The 17,244-nt window shown below is 39.8% G+C and overlaps 1 protein-coding gene and 1 long non-coding RNA gene across 5 annotated transcripts in view; one reads left to right on the top strand and one right to left on the bottom strand.

The window, feature by feature from the left end:
- The window catches only part of ESRRG (estrogen related receptor gamma), a 595,534-nt gene that overhangs the window by 11,836 nt on the left and 566,454 nt on the right, over nucleotides 1-17,244 (top strand). The window contains exon 1 of one of the 4 annotated variants that reach the window (XM_032136354.2): nucleotides 1,740-1,875. The exons of the other annotated variants lie outside the window; for them this stretch is intronic. The gene's annotated coding sequence lies outside the window, so the exon portion shown is untranslated. Of the gene's footprint in view, nucleotides 1-1,739; nucleotides 1,876-17,244 lie in introns of those variants that run through there. 4 annotated transcript variants of the gene reach the window in all.
- LOC131381803 (uncharacterized) lies at nucleotides 1,744-10,296 on the bottom strand. The gene is made up of 4 exons (XR_009210743.1): nucleotides 10,103-10,296; nucleotides 7,757-7,826; nucleotides 6,268-6,391; nucleotides 1,744-1,883 (listed from the first exon to the last, which is right to left on the bottom strand). It is a non-coding gene; the product is annotated as an uncharacterized LOC131381803 (long non-coding RNA).

Here is a 17,244-nt window from a genome sequence, read left to right as displayed (position 1 = left end):
TAAAAAATCCTGATTCATTTTAAAGCTTCTGTTAAAATATAGTACACTGTAGGTCAGGACGGCAGAGACAGGAACTACGTATAAGTCCCGAGAATACCTTACACTGTTGTCAGAATCCAGCCAGTAACAGTGTGTGGTTTCCCAGGTACTGCGCTAACATACCTGAGATGAAACCTGGTGGGGAGATACTTTCCACATTCCTTTCTGACCTGTGGTGAGTCTGCTGGGGTGAATTGTGTGAAGTTGTCAAAGGTTGCTCTGCTCTCCAGTACTTGGCACCAGCTCCACTGAAATGTGATGCCATTGGTTTTCAGTAAAGGTTCCTTTCTGCAGGGCTGCAAACACAGATCAGCTGCTACTGTGTATACACAACCAGGGAGCAAATCAACCAGCACATTTAAAGCAGCCTTTTTAACCCTGAGACTTTCCAAGATCTCCTCTTCACACAGGAAGTTTCCTTCTCTGTTGTCAGATTTAGCACTGTGCTCTTGTCATCAGATCCGAGCTAGGCTCCCTGCTGCACAGTAGAGAGGCTTCCTTAAGACATTTGTCCTTGAAACTGCACCAAACTCTTGGAAGAACCCAGAACGTGTAAGTATGTATGATTTAGGCAGCAATAGTACAGGGCAAAGCTGCAATCAACCATTATGCAATATCCGATTAGCAGTGCAGGAGGGATTTTTCCAACGTTATGTTACATTCATTTTCAATTCGTTCTGAGGAAACAAATCAATTCTAGCTTCTGATACAGTGACTTTGCAGTAGATGGGGTTGTAATATGTTAGCTTTAACTATTTGCTGTTCTCATTTAGCATTTAGATGTGACTTGTGGGACAATTACTGTGGGCATTAAACTATAAAACTTCTAATTTTTTATTAGGAATTGTAATTGTTGGTCATGTCCATCTTGAGAAACAAGTTAGCTTTGGGGAATGTTTTTAAAGAATTAACCACACAAATTCATGGACAATAGAATGAATTTGTACTGTTCTTGCTCTCAAAACATATTAGTTTGCAGTTTTAATTTACTCGTAAAGAGCATTCCACTGAGGTTTTGTCTTAATTGAATCCTACCCAGTGCTGTCTATTTGGTGTTTTACTGTCTTATATATATCTGTTTAAGTTACTTTGCTAGGATTGCAGTCTGGTTAAACCTGTATTTAGCCACTACTTAGATTCTAAGAACATTCAGGTCAGATAAATGCTCACAGAATTTTGGAAAGTGGTGGATTTGTTTTCAAGGGTGGTCGTATTACCCTTGAAAGCTTTTTAGATGCACAATGTGAATGGCTGTCAGATGGAGACCACAGACTGAACACTCTGAGGCTCTAAGTCAAATCTCGGCTTGTCTACTTTCATAACTCCAGTTAACTCCAACCAATAAAAGCCCGTGCCCCCTTTCTATCATTTTTAATATGCAACAATACTTATGTTTATAAGATTAATTTCTCTCAGATTAGTCTGATTGATAGCTGGATTGTGGTTTCTTAAGAGCTTGCTCCCTGAAACCCACAGCAGAGCTGCATTCCATTTAACTAGTGAATGTAAAAACGCGTAACCATGGATTCAGCCACCACTAACTGCCAGTGCAATGACTTGTTGTAAACAATACAAATGAGCCAGGAGAGCAGAGGCAACCAGACATGAAATGATTTTAATAGAAATTACGGTAAAAGGTCATGTGATTTGGTATCAGCTTCTGTTCAGTTTTAAAGGGAAAGTCTTTCTTTTCTCCCCCTTCTTCCCCCCTTACCTATTTCCAACCAACCCAAGTAGGTATCTCCACAAACTTGGCAGGTCCCACTCTGTGCTTCCATGGAGAAGGGCGGCCAATGTGATTCTGGGCAAAGTGTGGTGACTTGTGGATTTTCACTGGTAAGTACCTTTATTTTAGAAACAAAAAGGAAGTCTGTATTTCAGGGCTTCCTTTATGGAAGGTCAAGCTAATTGCGTACTAGAAGTTCTCAAGTCTTGACATAAGAGGAATAGGTCATTTTGTTCCTTAGCTTTTAAATGGTACAACTGTCTTTTCTCTCTCTCTCCCTGTCTCCAGATTAATTCATAAACTCGGTCTTTCTGAAAACTGTTATTTGCTTTAGAAACAACTTCTGCAATATGGTAATAAGCACATGCAGATACTGTGAGAAGTGCTGTGTCCTAACCTCAGAGTTTTCATCCACGCAGATATTTTCTGAGTTCTACGAGGACCAGATATCACAATGATGTTTGCATTTCTCTGGTAGAGGTGGTTTCAGTATGTGGAAATGATTGTATTCATAAATTTGCCTTCAACCAAGAAAAATGAGCAAATTGTACTTGTGTTAAGTGCTAACCTTGTGGTTTGTTTGGTATGCTGTTATCTGCTATGCTTATTTTAAAAACTAAATGAAGAATGTCTAGTAGCCAAATCTGGGGGGAAAGGGGACACTTAGAAGCATAACCGTGTCTTTATCCAGATTTCGAGGTGGACCTAGTCAGTAAACAGCATGCATGCAGGAATGAAGATGCTCAGAGTCACAGTCTCAAGCAACCACAGGCACTTTAAGCAAAGGACTCTGCCTAGGTGTGCTGAGCTTCAAGGTGAAACAGACCTGAACTGGTTTCTGGAGCCATACCTCCTTCCACATACAGATGGTATAAATAATTGCATCATCCTGGAACAAAAGCTAATGTCTCTTTTAACTCCTTTTAACATAGATTCTTCTGAATAGATGCATCATTGTACATATACAGGTGTCATACTGAATGATAGAATTTCAGGTGTGTATTTTTCTATTAATACCTCTACTGTAATAGAACCAATCAGCACATGAAAAAGCATGAGGGTTATAATTTAGAAGCTCAATAAAATGTAAAAGCATCAACCCCCTCTACATACACTCCAGATTTTATCTGGCAAACTCTTTGTTTAGAACTGTAAGTGCTAAGTGTTAACATAGCACTTATATTTAAGCTTTTTTTAAAATCAATCTTTTTAAGATGTTGGAGAGCCTTATTGCATGCTTAGACTGAAAAATGTTTCAGAATATCATGGTTAATACTGTAATCTCATGGTGTGTTTTCTATTCTAATGCCAGCTATGTTTATCAAAAAGATATAAAAGAATAGACTCTAGTAATTAATGTTGTGGGGGGAAGGAGCAATTTGAAGCAAGTGTGGGAACACCAAGTATAAGTGGAATTTGGGGTAAAATATAATAAAAATATGCTGTTTTTACTTTTCCTCACCTTGATTCTCCAAGCTGAAAGATAGGACTAAAAGTGTTAGGTACAGGGTGATTATGAAGCAAAATATTCAGAGTCAGACATGGGTTGGGGTTTTGCTCTGGACCTGACCATGTTTAAGATTTTTAGGCAAAGTGACTTCACCTACCTGACCTTCTGCATTCTCACCTGTAGAGTGAGGGTAATAATGTATACCAATGTTGGCTGAAAGAGTTACATGAGATAACGTATGGAAAGTATTCAGCAGCGTGTCTGGCAGAGTAAGTGTCCAGTGAACTGTTGCTGGTTTCATTATTATCTTGACCCTCGAACAACATGGGTTTGAACTGTGCAAGTCCACTTGTGGGTAGATTTTTTTAAAACCTAACACTGATCAAAACTACAGTGTTTGTGGGATGCGAAACCCATGTCCAGAGGGCTGACTTTTCGTGTGTGTGGGTTCAGCAGGGCTGATTGCAGGACTTGAGTATGCTTAGGCTTTGGTATATGCAGGGGTCCTGGAACCAAGGATACTGAAGGATGACTGTATTTTTGATTGAGGAAAAATATCAAGTAGAATCCTGCTCTGTGTGCTTCACAGAGAAGGACACTATTCACACCATTGTTTGGTCCTGTCATGGTGACAACTGTACACCACAGTAGCTTTCATCACTTGGGAGATGGTGATTCATTTTGCAGCATAGTATAGTGTTTTACTTTTAAAAAGTATTTTTTTTTTTTTTTGAGATAGGGTCTTTCTCTGTTGCTCAGGCTGGAGTGCAGTGGCACAATCATAGCTTATTGCAGCCTTGAACTCCTGGGCTCAATTTTTTAAACGTTTTGTAGAGATGGCATCTTGCTTTGTTGCCCAGGCTGTTCTCGAGTTCCTAGGCTCAAGCTATCCTCCCACCTTGGCCTCCCGAAGTGCTAGGATTACAGGCATGAGTCACTGCACCTACCTTATATAACATTGTTATTAAAAACCAAAAGTAATATTTATATTCATTATTTTTTAAATTTTCATGCAAATTACTTAGAAAAACTAGTTGAGTTTTTTTGTTTTGGGGGGATTTCTGATACTATGGGTATTGAGGCTAAATGCACATTCTATGTATGACTCTATTGGTAGAGTTAAGGCAGAGGGACATTTAAAGGGATTCATGGCTGGGCACGGTGGTTCACGCCTGTAATCCCAGCACTCTGGGAGGCCGAAGTGGGTGGATCACCTGAGGTCAGGAGTTCGAGACTGGCCCGGCCAATATGGTGAAACCCCGTCTCTACTAAAAATACAAAAAATTAGCCAGGCACGGTGGTGGGCACCTGTAATCTCAGCTACTGGGGAGGCTGAGGCAGGAGAATTGCTTGAACCTGGGAGATGGAGGTTGCAGTGAGCCGAGATTGCGCCATTGCACTCCAGCCTGGGCGATAGTGTGAGACTCTGCCTCAAAAAAAAAAAAAAAAAAAAAAAAAGGCATTCATAATTATACTAATCCTAAAAGCTTAAAAGTAGGGGTTCACAAAGATAATCATATATACTAAAAGGAGTAATAATGAACAGACTAGTAAGTATGAAGTGTATATGCTACCAAAGATATATTTCTTGAGAGTATTGTCTATATGTTCACTGTGTCTTTTGACCTTCTTGAAATCTAAGGTCTCATTCTTTCATTCTTCTCTCCTGTCCCTCCCTTCTTCTCTTCCCTCCCCTTTTTTCCTTCCCTCTTTTGTTTACTTCTCTCTCTTCTTCCTTTCTTCCTTGTTTTCTCCCTCCTTTTCTTTCTTCCTTCTTTCCTTCCTCCCTTCCAGCTCTTATATATTGTCCCAGCTACATAACATTTCATTTTTATCTGTGAATCAGAGGGTTCAGGGAATGAAAAAAGAGGGACAGGAGACCCACAGTCTTTTGATGCCAGCCCTGATTTTATAAACGGAAACTTTAAGAGGAGTCAAAAAATCCGTTTTTCTTTCTCCTGCTATTGAACAGGAGAGCCACATTTGAAGTGACCTGCAGACCCCAGGGAAGCCTTGCTCAGTAACTATTTGTTGATTCATTGATTAAATGGCATAGAGAGAAGGGGCATCAAGCACAGAGATCCCCTTAGTAGTGAAAGCTTTGAAACCCCAAGCTGCAATGTGCAGTAGGATGGCTTCTCTGTGACCTTCCAACAACTAATCTCCTTTAAGAACTGAATCAAAGCAGTTAAGAGATTCTGTCAGATGGATTTTGCCTACAGTTGGGTTTTTGGCAGTTGCATGTAGAAGGCAATACATTCTTCATGATACGTTTTTTTTTTTTTTTTTTTTTTTTTTTGTCCAGAAAGGAATGAAGACAAGGTGCCAGCAGAGATCTCTAGAGAGAGACTCTTATTTAGCCATGGTACTATTCAGGCAGGGACAGCTGCAAGGTGAATGACTTTCTCACACTTCCCAGCCAACCTTCTCTTTTAACCACCCTTGTCTGACGCTCCAGTCAACAAGCACATCAGTGCAGTGGGCTTCTCTCTACAGTCTTCTTTCCCAAGGGCAGAGAACATGCCCTTGGGAGATATCATATGACTGGATATCATATGAATGACAATGGCTATTTGTTATGTTTTTCTAGGGAAATCATAGCATGTAGCAGGTTAGAGATGAAATTCCTCATTTTAATAGATAAATAAGTTGCTCACACCAACACGTGGGCTGCAAAACCAGGGCTATGACTTGCGATTTCAGATTCCCAATCTAGTACTTTGTTGAGAGCTTCTGCTTTCTAATAAATAGATAACAAAAGAGACAGCTTGTGTCATAGGAGAACACACACACACCCAGTTTAGACAATAGTAAAACTATCTTAAGGGGACTGCTCAAAAGAATCATTATAAGTCTGGTTCAAATCCTGAAGCTATAATTTCAAAATTCTGCAATCCTTGGGAAAGATGCTTAGCCATTTGAGCAGTGGTTCCCTTGGTTGTAAAGCTGGGGTTAAAATAGTTATAATGTCTGTATTTTAGGCCTATTTTGAGGATTAAATAAGATTATATATTTAAAATGCCTATTGCAGTGATTAACACAAAATAAATACCAGTAATATTATTGTACTCTTCTTTCCCTCTTCAGGTCAGTGGTATATGGTAGAATTATGAGAACAGTCTTATAAGTATGCCTCTGGAATGGTGTAGCTCAGTGGTTTTCAACATTTTCTTCTGCTGTAACACATACAGAAAACATATATGAAGAATCACCACATCCCTGGCATAGAGTGATCAATATATAGTAATACGATGGTGGTGATGATAACTGTGGTGGTGATGACAGAGATGCTGATGCTGATGGGTGACATGCACATACCACAGATGAGCACTAGACTCTGAGTAATTCCAGGGCTTTAGCTTGGATTGCACTGCTTTCTTTTCTACACTAGAGAGGAAATCTGAATATTACTGAGCATCAATAATTACATTATAAGTGCAACTGCACCCATTTAAATTAAAAAGAAAATAATCAGCAGACTCCAGTACTTCATTACTGGTAACAAATTACTGGCAACATACCAGTTGGTTTAGAAGATGCCCTCTTTCCTGGAGGAAGATGATTTTGGAACATGCTTTACCTCAAAGCTCTAGAACTAGACCCCAGGGGTTTGAATTCTGGCTCATCTATGTGCGATGACCTAGGGAGTAACTGAACTACTCTTCATCTCTCTTTCCTCATCTGAAATTGAAATAATACTTATACCCACTTCATTGGATTGTTGTGAGGATGAAATGAATGAACACATGTAGATTACCAAGAAAACATCTGGCATACAGTAAGCATTCAGTGAGTATTAGTCATTATTGGAGGTTTTTGTCTCCAAGCTATTTGATGGGCAGCATCCTATTTTGAAATTCTCCCTACAAATTGCCAATGTTGAAGTTAGTCAAGGTGCCATTAATACATAAAACTGATTTTTAGTTTTAACATAATAGTATCTGCTCCTTACTGTTCACTTACCATTTAATCAGGCATTAGGCTATGTGTTTTACTGGTATCTTAATTGATATAATTCTCTCATTACTCTTATCAGGTAGATATTGTTACCCCTATCTTATACATGAGAAAATTGAGGCCCCAAAAAGTGATGAAACTTGCCCAAGTTCACACAGACTAATAAGTGACAGAGCCAAGCCTCAAATTCATAAACTTCCCTACATATATACATATTGCTTCATTAAGTTAGAGAAAATTTGCAGGGCTTGTGGGAAAGGTGTTTTTGTTTGTTTGTTTGTTTTTTGCTTTTTTGCAATGAAGGAGAGACACAATACATGACTGCATTTATTCTAGGGTATTCAGAAGTCTCATAGCAGAAACATGGAAGGCAATCACAATAAAAAGCAATTTAATTTTGCTATTTAATAATCACAGAAATATCACAGAACTCAAATTTAATTCTGTCTTATGAAGAAGAAGAAATGGCAGTGGTGGACAAGAATAATGGGAAAATGAGGAGAAGAAGAAGGAGGAGGAAGAAGAGAAAGTGGAGAGAAGGAAAGAAAGAGAAAGGCAGAAGTAGGTGTCTCTCAACAGCTCACCAGTTCTGGAAGTAGACTGTCTGGGATCCTCATCTCCATTTCAGACATTATTTTGTCCAAGGTAACACAACTAGAAATAGTGGAATTGAGATTTACATTATGGTATTTTACCTTCAAATCAAGTGAACTCTTCTACTCTATTTTGCTATCTTTTGAGACAGAGATTCATGTAAAAATATAGACACAGAAAGGGGCATGGAGAGAAAGAAGTATAGGTACATTTATGTGAGGACAAACAATGTTAGAAGCATTATTTTGCCTTTTCAGATTTTAACATTGGTCGGGAGTGGTGGCTTATGCCTGTCATCCCAGCACTTTGGGAGGCCAAAGTGGGGCGGATAACCTGAGGTCAGGGGTTCGAGACCAGCCTGGCCAATGTGGTGAAACCTTGTCTCTACTGAAAATACAAAAATTAGCCAGACCTGGTGGCACATGCCTATAATCCCCGCTACTTGAGAGGCTGAGGCAGGAGAATCGCTTGAACCTGGGAAGCGTAGGTTGCAGTGAGCCAAGATCACGCCACTGCACTCCAGCCTGGGCGATAGAGTGAGACTCCGTCTCAAAAAAAAAAAAAAAAAAAAAAAAATTAACTTTGGAGATTTTCTAAAGTCATGTTGTACTTTTGCAAATATAGACATAAATTAATCTATATTAGAATACTAGGTGTTTAATACTATTTGATGATTTTTACTTTAAAATGGCTTTTACTTCTCTTAATTGATTTTTTAAAATATTGTGAGCTAAATAAGTCACATTCTTCCCAATTTTACAGATGAAGAAACTGAGGTATGTAGTTTCCCTAAGATCACAGCAACTTACAGCCAAAATGAAAGTCATTCTCTGCATTTTACCCCCACTTCCTGGACCCTTGCCCCAGAAAGATTTTTCTCTCTACTTTGGTGATCTCTTCCAGTTAGAATCAACTTATAGGAACTTGGGGACACGTGGATGGAGGAGAGTCACATCTTTGTATATAATGAGGGTCTTCCTGGGAAATGGAAATAGGTGACCATTTTTTGGCAGGTTTTGCTATTGCCTTTGTGTCTGGGACACCATCATCTGGTCTTTAAGGAATGATGTGAGGGCTGTGATTTACATTACTTTTTTTCTTAGAATCCAGGCTGGGGCCTGGAGGGAATCCTGTCCCTTCTTGTGCTGTAGCTTCCTGGAGTCCACCAGACACTATGGTGTCTTCCCTAGAGAGTTGCCTGCTGCTTCTGTGATGTGGCCGACTGGCACTCTATAGAGCAGACGAATTCCCTTCTGAGAGGTACTTCCTGCTTTGCATGTTTGTTTTGAAGATGTGGGTTTTGGTAAGCATAGGGGACCAGAAAAAGAGGAGAGGCCCTAGACTGTTGTATGAGAAATGAGATGAAATATAAGTCAGAGTGGAAGGAGGAAGATGAAAAGTCCTTGTATTTCCAAGGTTAAAGTCAAGGTTAGGCAACCTTCTTAAGTCAATTATTGTATTATGGTTCTCTAGAGGGACAGAACTAATAGGAGCCATCTATATATACGTATATATATCTATTTCTGTATCTATATCTATCTATCTATATACATACAGTTTATTATATACATATATATAAAGGGGAGTTTACTAAGTATTAACTCACATATGATCACAAGGTCTCGCAATAGGCTATCTGCAAGCTGAGGAGCAAGGACAGCCAGTTTGAGTTCCAAAATTGAAGAACTTGGAGTCGATATTCGAGGGCAGGAAGCATCCACCACGGAAGAAAGATGTAGACTTTCACGTTTTTCTGCCTTCTTTATATTTTAGCTACCCTGACAGCTGATTAGATGGTACCCAAACAGATGAAGGATGGGTCAGCCTTTCCCAGTCCACTGACTCAAATGTTAATTTCCTTTGGCAACACCCTCATAGACACACCCAGGATAAATACTTTGCATCCTTGAATCCAATCAAGTTGACACTCAGTATTAACCATCACAGGTGTAATCCCTGAAGTTAGACCACTAGTCAAAGGCCCTAAGGTACTTCTTGGGAAAATACTGGGAACTGCCCAATTATTCTTTTAAAATGCTGGACGCGGAGGGGAAGGATTAAAGTTAGGCATTGGAGTATTTTAATGCTATAAGGGAGAAGAATGATTGGAAGGGGGAAAAAGTGATCACTTTTTACCTTTTTCTTCAGAAGGTCATATGACCAGCTCTGAGTAAAACTGCTTGAGAATAATTGTGCTTGTTGATTAGATGATTGCTTTCTTATCGTTTCCACTGAAATAACATGCAAAACTACTCCCTTCTACTGTTTTTCTCAATGTATTTCTTCTAATAATACATGATATTTTTGTAGTGAAAGTTTATGAAGTCACAACTTACCTGTCTTTTAGAGTTGGGTGAATTTAGCAAGATTATGTGGCTTGTTCAGAGTGACACGGCTTGTTAAAAAAAATATAGCAGAAGACTAGAAGTGGATTTTCTGACATCTAGATCCAGGTTGATGTCACCTCTTAGAGATTCCAGTCTTGGAAGAGGGTTGGCGCAGGAGTGGACTGGAGATTAAGTGTGAAGAAAGTTAGGAAGGGGATTAAACACCCCTGGAGATGTTAAGAAAAAAAAAAAAAGACTCCTAAGATCATATTGTGTATTGAGTGTGGTATCCATGGCTACCAGATGGTGCAAGGATTCTGACTTGGTCCTCAATTGAAGAATTAAAGAAAGGAGACAAGCCGGGCGTGGTGGCTCACGCTTGTAATCCCAGCACTTTGGGAGGCTGAGGCGGGTGGATCACGAGGTCAGGAGATCGAGACCACGGTGAAACCCCGTCTCTACTAAAAATACAAAAAAATTAGCCGGGCGTGGTGGCGGGCGCCTGTAGTCCCATCTACTCGGAGAGGCTGAGGCAGGAGAATGGCGTGAACCCGGGAGGCGGAGCTTGCAGTGAGCCGAGATTGCGCCACTGCACTCCAGCCTGGGCGACAGAGCAAGACTCCGTCTCAAAAAAAAAAAAAAAGAAAGGAGACAGGGAAGGGTACAGCGGCTTCTGAAGGCTCACACAGGATGCAGATCACTTATTTTCCCTCCTGGGTCCTCAGGTTTTCCTGTCATTGTGAGATCATGTGGTAGCATGGAAATCGTAATCTCTGCTCTTCAGAAGATGGAATTGAGGTAGCTCTACGCAAAGAGAAATGACCTTGTACTTGAAAAGTGTTTGTCTGCAGTCCTACCCACTTTACCATGTAATAAGAGAGTAATCCCTGTCAGTAACATCATCTTAGAAAGAGAAGGAACAACCAAATGAGATCTAGTGTGTGTGGAGATGGTGCAACATTCTTTCATCAAAGCGACTAATATCCTTAGGGGAATTGGCTTGATACTTTGCCAAAATGTGGGTGTCAGTGTTGTGGGTTTTTTTTTCCCCCTTTGAAATGAGACTTTGTTAGTCATGTGGTTATCAGAAGGTGAAAAAATGAATGTGTGTCTTCTCTCACATGAACTCTATTAATATCAGTTAAGTAAGATCCTAATACAGCTCTGTGTATTAGGTTGGATTTCTTGGCCTGGGTTAATTCTAAGACTATTACAAAGAAGTTATGTCTTATGATAATGGCTCTGAAATCTTCAAGTTGATATGGCATTAGCCAGTATTTGACCGTAGATTCCAGGTAGACCGTTTATTCAAGCTATTACTGATGCCTCAAAAATACCGTATGTTACTGGCAGACTGAACAAACTGGTGTCATATAGATGTCAACTCTTTGTCCTCAAACCATCATTAACTGGTAGCAACTAATATTTCAACATTATTTTTAGAGTGTCAAGCTATTATTTATCATATGTGCAACAGCTATGTTCAGTTGAAGGATACATGCTTATAAGCAAAATGGTCTTTGGTTTACCTTAGTGTTGTTTGTACATTCGAGTTGACTCTGTATTTCCCTCCATTGGATTATTTAATAATCAATTTAATTTTAGGAAAGTTTCACTTTAGTACTCCTAGAAATTAGAGGGAAATATTGCCTACATTCATTTGCTATGTTACACAGACACAGTACACAGTAAAGGTAAAAGATAAAGGATCAATTCTTATGGATCTCATAGTTCCAAGCTTTTAAGGCTGTATTATAGAAACTTTGTAATTATTGTGGGTAATCTTGCAGAAAATTAAATGTTGAGTTTGCATATGTGAACAAGTTTAGACTATTTTGCTCACCATAACTTGTTAGTGCCAAGCATCTCACTGTTCCTGTTAGGCAATGGGTTTCAGTTTACTTCTAGTAAAATGCTATTTGTGGCGTAAGTGAAACCCTTGGTGAGAGCATACCATCTCACATTTGAGGCACATTTTAGAGAACTTATGTCTGTCGTTCATTTGTCTATTTCAAAATGGCTCAGACTAGTGGTTCTCAGGGGCAATTTTGTCCCCCAAAGGACATTTTGGCAATGTCTGGAGAGATTTAGGATTCTTAAGACTGGAAGAGGGTGCCACTGGCACCTAGTGAATAGAGCTCAGGGATGCTGCTAAACATCATGCAGTCCACAGGGCATCCCCCCACACAACAAGGAATTGTCCAGCCCCAAATGTCAACAGTGCCTAGGCTGAGAAGCCCTGCTCTAGATACTTACAAAGTTTAAAAGGTAAGAGAGAAAGTAGGTAGCTTAAATATTTTCATCCTTTTTAAATGGCTACTTTCATGATTAGAATTCTCCCCATGGGAGGCCAGGCTCAGTGGCTCATGCCTGTAATCCCAGCACTCTTGGAGGCCGAGGCAGGTGGATCGCGGGGTCAGGAGATCAAGGCCATCCTGGCTAAGACGGTGAAATCCTGTCTCTACTAAAAATGCAAAAAGCTAGTGGGCACCTGTAGTCCCAGCTACTCGTGAGGCTGAGGCAGGAGAATGACATGAACCTGGGCGGCAGAGCTTGCAGTGAGCCGAGATCGCGCCACTGCACTCCAGCCTGGGCGGCAGAGCGAGACTCCGTCTCAAAAAAAAAAGGAATTCTCCCCATGGGATATAGAATACAGATGAAAACTACAAACAAGCCACATATTTGCTTTAAAAATATTTGGCATGTAATATGTGTGTTGTGGCTAATTGAGCCACATTTAACAACAGCAGCACAACAATATCAATAGCTACGACTTATAGAGAGCTTACTAAATGTACCAGACACTGTTCAGCGTGACTGTCCACATGATAATTCAGCTATTCCTCAAAGCAACGCCACTGGGGAGGGACAATGACTGTGCCCTTCAGTCTCGGAGTATGTAGGAATATGGTGAGCTCCTGATAGAAAATGTAAGGAACAGGCCAATGACAACACAATACTTGGAAGTGGGAAGGCTTTATTTTTCTAAATGCCCCTGGTCGCTCAAGCTTTTATTCTATGGTGTTACTATTGCGAAAGTGCTTCCCTGGGAAACGAGGACTGCCATCATAAAGTAGGTTTATATTTGCTTCTAGAGGGAGAAAAAGAAAATGATTGTGTAACTCTCTCTTTGCCAGTTCTGCAGCTGTTCCCATGAATGTCTGTCTTTTCCTCCCCAAAAGCTGTATGTGACTGAACTGGTCTTCAGGTTCTGTGTAAATGGCAGACAGTATCCAGAGTGGCTCAGTCTTGTAAATATGAAGTGGTCACTCCTACCTGTGGCTGTCACCTTTTAGTTGACTGTTCTTTAAGCCTCCTTCCCAGCATTTTCAGAAGAGAGATGAGGCTGTCCTTTTAGATTTCATCATCAGGTGGGTCAGATCCACTGAAACCTCATGTTTGAAAGAGAAATAGGTAAAATTTCTCTAAGCAAGCCTCATGGGAGATTCTCCAAGTACACCTTTAACAACAGAGTTTTTCCTAGAAATGCCACATTGAAAGTCATATTCCCAGTGGAGATTTCTATGGGAATTGAGAAGTTAACTAGATTTGCTGTTTTCACACCTGCTGAGGGTTTTGAGTCTAGGGAATTAAGTTTGTCATAGCTAGATATTTTACCTTTGCCAAACCAGTCTATTGTATTAAATCTAAGTTGCCATCAAAAACTGGAAGGGAAAACATCACAAATCACTAGAAATATATCAGCATTCTGAGCAGCAGAATTTATGGGGCATTAATGGATATCCTAGGCTATTTATCTTTCTAGTAGCAGTTGAAACACCTCTGCCTTTTTCTTAATATAACAGGGCTTCCTGTCAAGGAGCTATAGAGTCCCCAAGCCTGGTACTTGAGTCAGGAAAATGTGGCATTCTCACATTTGTTTTGGAGCTCTAATGCTCCAAAATTATAGGAGGGACTATAATTTCTTTTTCTTCTCTTTTTGTCCCTACTTCTTCCTCATTAAAAGCCCAGAGTAAAACACAGTCGGGATATATTGAGGTTTAGAAAGTTTGTGCAGGGTCTAGCATAACCAGGGTAGGGTAGAGAGTGGAATAGAAAGAGACTCATTTCACATGTCCTTTATCCCCTTCTGACTCAGAGGACAGCCATATTTCATTTACTCATAGTGGGCTTCTCTGTGCCTAAAGGCTGATCTCTACGTGAAATTTATTAGTGCAAGTTGTAATACACTTGGTAAGGAATGCCTGTATTTTGGACAACTTCTGATATTTTGTACCTGTTAGCTGTAGCCTTTTCTCAATCTCCTGGCCTCAATCACTCTTGTCTTCTGTGGAGGGAAGGCCTGAAAAGCAGGTGAATTAAACACAGATCAGGAAGGACTGCAGCTTCTTTGAGACTTCTCTCCATGGTGCTCTGTGGGTCCATTTGGTAGGGGCACATGTGGGTTCTGCACATGGCTTTGCCACTTATTAGCATGTGACCGTGGATCAAGTTACTTAACATCACTCAGCCTCAGTTTCTGTGGTTATAAAATGAATCAAATTATATATATGTGTGCGTATATTTTTCATCATTTGCTCTTCAAAACATATATGTACTTATATATACGCACATATATACATATCGTTTAATCTTTGCAACATACATATATACATACACATATGTATACACATAACACATGCATGTAATGTACATACAACATATATACACATACAATATACACATATATACATACAACAGCTATACAACGTGTATATGTACATGTAACATATATGTATGTTGTGAAGATTAAATAATGAAAAATACACACATATACTAAGCCCTTGTGCTTTGCATATTTTACAAATATATATATAGGGTGTGTATATATCTATTGTGTATATATACACACACATATTTATTGTGTGTGTTTATATGGTGAAGATTAAATGACATAAAATATACAAAGCACCACAGGGTTTAGTAGTTTCTGGGTAATAGGTGCATACCACTGGAGTCCTGAGAAACTTGCTTCAGTCTTTACCTTTCTAAGAAGTGTAGTCTGAGAACCACAAATTTTGAATCACCATTATACTCATTAAAATGCAGATTTTGTCTCTACCCCAACGCTTTGAGTAAGACTCTCCAGAGGGTGGGGTCCAGTAACTGGTATACTTAGAAACACCTCTTATGATTCTGATGCACTCCAGAGTTTGATGATGTCTGGGTCAGCTAGTCTCTCTTTCCACCCTGTGATGCTCTTTCTCTTCTGCCTCAGGATAGCTTAATCTAGAGAGTTTTAGCTTCTCTAGTTGGAGGTTCTTCCTACCCAGGTGGAGTCTGTCTTTGAGTCTGTTAACTCACTATCCCAGTTTATAAGCAGCCCTTTTTATGGTAGGCCCCACGTGGTTGGGTAACCTAACTGATGTGATAATGAGGACGGACTAAAGGTCACGAGATTGTTAACATGTGTGAGGAGATTGTAGGCTTAGCCTATCAGGTGAGGGAAAGGTTAGCGTACCAACTGTCTCCACACTTCAAAGCATGTAGCTAGTTTGCTACACTAACTTAATTATCTGTGCTATTGATATCTTTGAGGAACATATCTATACCCTGGATACAGTTACTTCACAGTAGGAGATAGCAGGAGGTGGCTTGCTCGGTTGCCAACTTCCTAAAATGCTTTTTAGAGTCAGCTGGGTTGCTTAGTCCTCTCTTGCTCTTGGATTAAATATAAAAATAACTATGTAAAGCATATCAGCCCTCTTTTCCCTGTCTGCTGAAACTGCAATCTCCTATGCTTTTTCTAGAACCCATTAAATAGGGAGGAGGAGGAGGAGGGGAAGGGTAACAATATATAAAACCCCAAAGTCCCAGATCAGATATTCTTCTTGAATGGATCCTGCTGTTAGATCTCAACGGAGGTAGAAAACAGCTGGTCACATAGGTATATACTAGAGTTCCTTCTTGATTATTTAAGAGCTGATGAAGTAGCGTGCACCTTATCCTTGTTTTCATGATCTTCCTGCTCTCTGTAGCCGTATTAGTTTTATTGCCATCTTCACCAGAATCCTGGAAGGGAAAGAAATACAGCCCAAACCAGGTGATGTTTTCATTTCCAAGCCGTTAAAGTGTTTGATGTTAAGAAACATTTGAAACTGTAGACTGAAGGGAGGTATTCGTTTGTACCTAGTTTTCACTGATCTAAACTGGCCCTGTCTTGTTACCACAAAACCAGTAGTGCTGGTTGCAGAGGCTTTCCAAAGAGAAGACCTCAAGCTCTGACACTCCTGTTTGGTTTTAGCTCTTGAGAACAGATTTTTCTCTGCCAGATGTTACTTTAATTTCTTACCTCCTCACAAGGAGTATTTTTGTGTGAGTGTGCCTGAGTTGTGGACATTATTTTGGAGCAGCTGATTCTGTTGACTTTTTTAGAAGTGCTGTGATCTCAAATGTAAAGAGACAGGATTACCTAAACCCCTCACTGCACCGAAATTGAATACAGTGCCCTGTTCTTTGACACCAAAATGTGTCCTGCTGTTGTAAAGGTAGGGTGTTTAACAGGCAGAGGCCAGTAGAGAAATTTCCAGCTTTTTATCCTTCTCACTCTTATAAAGTCTCTCACACGGTATGTCATTGCTTTTAAAACATGGTCATTTTAATGATAAAAATGCTGTGGAGAGAGTGCCAGAGTGTCATGCAAAACCAGCTGCGGCATCCTGCGTGACATTCCAAATATTCATACAAATAGAATTAATTCACACGCCAGGGGTGTCTCGGGAATCCATTTTAAGTTGGCACTTAACTTGGGCTTGAGATTTCCCTGTGACTGCCCATGTTGAAAAACGTTTGCTAAACAAGGCAGTGCTGGGCTGCCCTCGATCTATAAATTCACTCAAACTAATTCATTAACGAATGCTTGATTTTAACTAGAAGCAAACATAGGTTAAACTGTAGATGGCTGTTTCATGTCGTTGGTGAGCAGGGAGGTTTTTTGCAGATGTTATACCTGGGACAATACTCTGAATTTATCGTATTTGTTTTATTTTGAGGAAAGCACATAGATGATATATTTATTATTAGTGGATTGTTTAATTGCATAATTTCTTAGTTCATTAAGGATTCACTCTAGGTTTTTACATATATCTGATTTGTAGATACAGTGAAGAGGTGGTATCTTGGCATTAAATTTAGATTGTGGCAATGCTTAG

Source organism: Hylobates moloch, unplaced genomic scaffold, assembly GCF_009828535.3.
Source record: "Hylobates moloch isolate HMO894 unplaced genomic scaffold, HMol_V3 SCAFFOLD_18, whole genome shotgun sequence".
Lineage (NCBI taxonomy): Eukaryota > Metazoa > Chordata > Mammalia > Primates > Hylobatidae > Hylobates > Hylobates moloch.
The sequence above is the reverse complement of the archived record's forward strand: the minus strand, read 5'-3'. Positions and strand labels throughout refer to the sequence as shown.